Source organism: Brassica napus, unplaced genomic scaffold (assembly GCF_020379485.1).
Source record: "Brassica napus cultivar Da-Ae unplaced genomic scaffold, Da-Ae ScsIHWf_193;HRSCAF=342, whole genome shotgun sequence".
Taxonomy (NCBI): Eukaryota; Viridiplantae; Streptophyta; class Magnoliopsida; order Brassicales; family Brassicaceae; genus Brassica; species Brassica napus.
The window spans coordinates 20,001-27,500 of NW_026015355.1; positions in this window are offsets into that span (position 1 = coordinate 20,001).

The following is a 7,500-nucleotide window of genomic DNA, read 5'->3' on the forward strand; positions in this document are numbered from 1 at the left end:
CCATAAACCAAAATCCGTCACACATAAACCCTAAATCAGGCGGAACTTCAAATCGATCGTTCTCTCCAACTCCGACGAACCAGACGACGAGCCACATATCAAATTGAAGCTCTTGACGAGACGAATCTATCACCGCAAACCGTTCGTCGATCCGATATCAGACGCGCCCACACTCGCAGAAACAATACACGGCGCCGACTTAAGTTCTTGGAACCCTAATCCGAGCCAACAAGATTTTCTATCCAAATTCAAATCTTGTGAAAGATAAGTTTATCATAACTCAGTTATTTGATAATACATTGTTTCGATTATGATATTCATGTAATCTAATACCCCTTGTTTTTGTTTCATGAGCTGAGAGGAATTGGTGCAAGGATCTAATCCCGATGAATCCTAATTCGTCCTAGCTCGCGTTCCAGCTCGTCAGCATTCGATCAGCTCCAGCCATAAGGCGTTCCTGATCCTAGACGACTTCAGCTTCCTGTTCAGAACAGAGCCAGCTCACGTTCACATCACAGGCAGCTCGAGTTCCCAATCAACCAGCTCGCAAAGGAAGCAACTCGCGACCCGATAGGAGGCAGCGTCCGTCCAGCTCGCGTCCGAGGTTTTTTCAGCCCATCTTGGAGGTCCGGTTTCTACAATCTGCAAGACAAAGGTAATCCTAATTCTGAGAACATGAAACGAACCTGGTTGTTTTGTAAAGATTGAAACCCTAAAAGATAATCTCTAAAACTGAAAGCCATAGGATAATAGATCAATACCCTATGAGTAAGTCGAAAAGCTCTATAAGTTCGATCTAAACCTATAAAAGAGATTGATCCATTGATCAATTAAAATCAGAGCCTTAAAGGTTTTGAATCTCAAATTAAATCCCCTTGATCAAAGATCAAAGTATTAGAAATCCCCTAAAACCCTAAATCAGTAAAATCGGTTTTAATTTGAAACTTGAGTGTTTTGATTGATCACCTCGAGATGTTATTAGAATTATCTTAAAACTCTAAATTCGAATTTAAAGATCCTAAGGCCTTGAAACCTTAAAACTTTAAAAGATTGAAAAGGTTTTGTTATCAAATGAAAGTTAGGTTGCTAGATTACCTAATAGATATGCAATAGGATTGAAAACACTTATATTAAATAATCCCCTATTGTATATGGCCGTATGGCCTAGCATCCGGATGGTTATAGAAACCGGATTGCATAATGATCCAATCCTTAGGATTGATGTATCACATAAATACCGTGAAGCTTAAGGCATCACAATAAATGACCGTATGGTCTAAAGAGATATCACATCTGAATGATTATGCGACCTTGTTTGCATATCCTAATGAACCGATCTTTAAGATCGTTGTAACACTAAGAGGCCGTGTGGCCTAGCATCCGGATAGTCACACATGACCCGGACTGCATCATGATCCGATCCTTAAGATCGCTGTATCACATAATAATCGTGAAAGTCTAAGACAAAGCCGTATGGCCTTATATCCGGATTGATATATAAACCAGATTATAACATGAACCAATCTCTAAGATTGCTGTATCACACTAAGATGGTCGTGAGGTCTAAGCATCACAAGACATGACCGTGTGACCTGACTCACACCATGATCGATTGTTTTCATAGATGCGTAAGGACTTGTTTGTGGCCGAGCTTGTTAAATATCATGCGGTTACATGACAACATTGTGAACCTAAATATTAAATGACAATGTGACTTAGATATCGAAAAGGGACTTGGTGATACAATCACCAAGGACAACAATGAGAATGAATTGGTACAATATCCCATCATCTCATTGAAGGTCTAAAAGATCAGTACATCATTATGGAAAATCCACTAGACTTTGGGTATGCTTCACAGCATAGAAATTACCACCATAAAACGGTGTTGCTTCCAAAGGCTAGAAATGACTAGTAGAATCTAAGATTCTTGGATTACAAAGTCATGGATGAGTACAACTCAGTCTTGTTTAAGACAGTCTCAATTCTGAGACTTTGTGGTGAAATAGTAACCAAGAAAGAGTTACTAGAGAAGTCCTATTCCACATTCCATGTGTCGAAAGTCATACTGTAACAACAGTATAGAATAAAAGGCTTCGCCACTTATACTAACCTGATCGCATGACTGCTTCTAGCAGAGACCAAATTTTCGATACGACTAGTCTTATTGCTTTATGATTGCAATTGTGTTTTAACCTAAGGATCATTCACGATTTTATATATAATGGAATTGGTTTTAAAGTTTATTGAATCTTGCCTGATCTTACTTGAACATATGGATGTTTTAAAGTATTGCCTAAAGGGCATAAAACCAATAAAACCATGAATGGTATAGCAAGCATAGTAAAGAAACTATGGCTAAGGCATTTGCCTATAAGGCATTATATACACCCAAAGAAAACGTGGTCCATTGAGTTATAATGAATGGTTTCCAAATAAGAAACAATGGACAAACTAGAAGGAAGCAAGTTCCTTCAGATTTTGAAAGAAAAATCGCCTAAGACCTTGAAAGAAAGTGATCGAAAACTATACCAATGATCCCTACTGATTTAAAACTATGCTACAAAGATCAGTATGATAAGAGGCAAGAGAGGTGGTGACTATAAAGACATAGCCCACGAAATTATACACTATATGGCAAGATAGGATTAGCCTTCCTAAAGTTTAAACTTGATGCAAAGAAATTGAAAAGGCACAAAGTTATCCCGTAAAGATCTCACGTTGTGAAACATGTACACATAGGGAAACTTATTAGGCTTAATAATCCCAAAGCACCACGACCTTATAGTATGGTCATGAGGGGGAGAGAGGATAAACCCATGATCAATACTACAAGTTCGTGTACTATGGTCTAAAGACCATGTTATATGGCTCGGCTATTACTCGGCCATAAAGGGCCATTACCCGGCCAAAGAAAGGCCATGATACAAACCGCCAAAGAGGCTATCACCTATAAACAGCTTGGCCATGACTTGACCGTGACTTGTCTGAATAGTGCAGGCTTGGCCGCACACAGTCCATGACTCGGCCAAAGAGGCCGAAGAGACCATGAGAGACAACGGCCTGGCCGCAAAGGCCATAACCGGCCGGTTCGGCCATTACCTATAAAAGATTCGGCCATTACCTATATGCTTGGGGACATAATGAATTTACATGTATAGAATGATAAATAAGATCATATGCATCAGGCCATATAAGTGAGCATAGATATTCCCATCTAAAGAATGAATACGGGTCATTAAAACCAGACAAACCGTCTTAAGAGTTCATTGAAATAAACCACCACATACATATGTGTGCCGTCTAAGATGGAACCTCAGAAGAGGATTGGGAATATATGTTGGATAGGAGTATTACTTTCTCCACGAATTCAAAGAGACCTTGAGCCAAAACATGGGTGATTGAATAAAGGCCAGGTACGGATTGCATGACCAAAAGCATCCGACTATCCAAACATTAAAGGAGAAAGATTATAAGCTGGATAAAGAAAGAGTAAAGGAATGATAAGAATGGTTTTAACCATCATTGTCTTGGCAAGATCCTCGGACTAGAGAATATGATATAAGACGTCCAAAGAAAGATAATATAAAGATAGCCAATTGAGAAGCTAATCGAGATGCCAGACACTGACCCGAAAAGAATGATTAAGTCATAACCAGCTTAGCACCAAATGAAACGTCCTAAAAGAGACATAATCAAGTTGCTATAGAGTCTATACAAGATAGACCAAGTGTTCCATAAGATTAAGGAAACTCGGATAGAAAGAAAAGGTGCATAGAATGAAAGATCCGAAGTTATAAGAGAAACCATACAGACATTGAGAAAAGGCTGCGCAGCTACACATCCAAGGTACCAAACCAAGTAGTCTTGGGACGCCAAGCTACTAGGTAACAAGGGTTCTGGATAATGAAATCTCAAAGTGATCAGATCATGTCTGGAACATAATGGAACCTCATGAAAGTGTCGACACACACACACATGAACATCTATATAAAGATGCATAAGAGAATAGCACTTGAACATAAAGAGATAAGCGAGGATCAGTGAACCCACGAATGAGTACTCACCATACAATCATAGAATCATGAAAGATTATAAAGGAAAACGTGGAGGTTCAAAGTATCTAAAGAGAGATGAGCGTATTGGCCATGTACATATACAGAAATGCCATCCGATAAACCAGTGAAATAGATGGATCTTGTGAGATAAAGAAATCGTGAGAGAAGACATATAATCACGTGACCTAGAGTGTCCATGTCTTCATACTAACAGCATTAGATCATAGCTTGTACAAGGTACTCACAGAGATCAAAGGAACAGATTATAAGGAGATGAACTCCTATGTGGTGATTGCTGCTACAGATTTTCGATATTAAACCAAGTCTGGTCATAAGAAAAAAATAGATACAATACTGATGTAGTAAGCAGCATATGGATCACTGGATAAGATAAGACAATATAGAATGAAAGAACAGCTTCGTTCCTAAGCTGATTCATGGACTGAAAAGCAGCTGCATATAGTAAAAGGAATTGATCACACATGATCATTGATTTTGGAGTTGTATAAAAGACAATCCAATAAACAGTCCATATACATAAGAGGTTTTATAAGAAATTCCTTGTGCTTATACTAAACCTAAAGGAGGTTAGTAAATATAGAATGAAATCTATGTGGGTGACTGGCTAAAACGTCCAGCACACCAGCTGAGAGCATCCGGCTCTCTGGCCAAAAGCGTCCAGCCCTCAGGCTAAAGACGTCCGGCCTATCAGCTCAAAGAGCGTCCAGTTCTTCTAGACACGTCCAACTTTTAGACCTAAGAAGCATCTGAACCTTCTTGGTCACGGGCTAAAAGAAACTAAAGATCAACCATCAGGTTGCAATCCGACATCAGATCCCTTAAGGATCCAGCATAGCAGAATGGTCTGCTGCTGTATGAACTCCGTAAAGCTTTGTCATAAGATTAAAAGGAGACATCTAATCTGTCGGATACCAAAGAAGAATTATAGCCCATAAAGCTTATGAGATCTATGACCTAAGGTCATGAGACGTCATTAAGATAGGAATGCAAAGAATAAGGAAAACGGCATTACTTAAAGCAAAGAAATCGATGTCCACATGTGAGATACATGAGAGTGTGTTCGGCCTAAGAGCCATGATAAGAGATTATAAAACCTCAAAGCAATAATCATTGAACACTCATAAGATTAATAAGTGGACAAGTATGGACGTGGCCTATGAACTAGACATGGATCGACCAGAATGAATCATGGTCGAATGATAACTGTCCAAACAAAGTAAAGAGTTTGATGTTCGACGATCACATCTAGACTATGGACAGATGCAAACACGTTTTGTAAAGACCTAATAGTGATCCCTGAGGACAATGTGATTGACATTGCTTAGCACACATGCTTAACCGGGACACTACATGTCAAAGGACATGAGAAACGACCTAAGGGGTCTAAGTGGTCTTGATTACGGTTCAGTAATGAAACTGGCCGATTACTCCCATTCTATACCTACAGGATAGATCACGCATTAGATGCGTAGTATGTAGAACCTACACCGAGGTTCACATCAGGGGGAGTAGTGCGTGTTGTACTCTTTTTCCTTCATCATGGTTTTGTCCCACTGGGTTTTCCTGATAAGGTTTTAATGAGGCAACATTAAAGCGTACTACAAATCCTGTATGGTTATGGCATCCAAGGGGGAGTGTTATAAAACATGTGTGGATTGCCATTAACCAAGACAAGAAGATAAGAAGGCCCAACGGCCATGACCAGGCCCGACCGCGGCCGTGTCCAAGAGGAGAGAGAGAGAGCCGACTTCAGGAGAGAGAGAGGCGGCCACAAGCTTGGAGAGAAAAGGAAACCCTTTCCTTTTCCATATAGATGTTATCTTTCCTTTTATGTATTTAGTAGATTTCCTATTTCATGTAGGATTAGGATAAATACTCTTTCCATTTATCTCTATCTTGTAATCCTTATATAAGGAACCCTCTTTGATGATTAATAATACACACACGAAATATTCAGTCTCAAAACCCTTCTTTTACAACACTTCGAATTTGAATCTGATTTTTTGCATGCTTCATAAGGATGGTTAAAGCTATTTTCTGGTAAATTTTCATAAATTTCTTTTGCTTCTAACCATGTCTTTTGCATGCTACAAAGGTCGGAGTTTCGTGGTCTAAACGGATGTCTACAGCAACTTTTGATCAACACTTGACATCCTAAACTCTTTGTTGACATATTTTTGATGTTTCCTTTCAGAAAACTTTCTTCAAAAATATTAATTTTTGCATTTTTGGCTTCTCGGGTGATTTTGGCTGTCCGTGGGTAATTTTGGCCCACGTGGGCTGTCTGTTCAGTACACACGGACGTCCGTGTGTGTCCGTCAGCACACACAGGACGTCCGTGGCCGTCCGTCAGCACACACAGGACGTCCGGCTGTCCATCAGTACACATATCAGCACGCTCCGTGGACTGTTCGGGTGATTTTGGCCCACGTGGGCTGTCTGTTCAGTACACACAGGACGTCCGTCAGCACACGCAGGACGTCCGTGGCTGTCCGTGTGTGTCCGTGTGTCCGTCAGTGCACACAGGACGTCCGTCAGCACACGCAGGACGTCCGTCAGCACACGCAGGACGTCCGTGGCTGTCCGTGTGTCTCCGTGTGTCCGTCAGTGCACACAGGACGTCCGTCAGCACACACAGGACGTCCGTCAGCACACGCAGGACGTCCGTCAGCACACGCAGGACGTCCGTGGCTGTCCGTGTGTGTCCGTGTGTCCGTCAGTGCACACAGGACGTCCGTCAGCACACACAGGACGTCCGTCAGCACACGCAGGACGTCCGTGGCTGTCCGTGTGTGTCCGTGTGTCCGTCAGCACACGCAGGACGTCCGTCAGCACACGCAGGACGTCCGTCAGCACACGCAGGACGTCCGTGCCTATCCGTTAGCACACACAGACTGTCCGTGGACTGATCCGTGTACTGAACTCATATCAGCATGCTGACCACACATATCAGCATGCTGGCCTTCCCGTGGACTGTCCGTGTACTGATTTTGGACAACTGATGCACCATGTCAGTACACATATCAGCATGCTGGCCCTTCCCGTGGACTGATCCGTGTACTGATCCGTGTACTGAACTCATATCAGCATGCTGACCACACATATCAGCATGCTGGCCCTTCCCGTGGACTGTCCGTGTACTGATCCGTGTACTGATCCGTGTACTGAACTCATATCAGCATGCTGACCACACATATCAGCATGCTGGCCCTTCCCGTGGACTGATCCGTGTACTGATCCGTGTACTGATCCGTGAACTGATCCGTGTACTGAACTCATATCAGCATGCTGACCACATATATCAGCATGCTGGCCCTTCCCGTGGACTGTCCGTGTACTGATCCGTGTACTGATCCGTGTACTGAACTCATATCAGCATGCTGACCACACATATCAGCATGCTGGCCCTTCCCGTGGACTG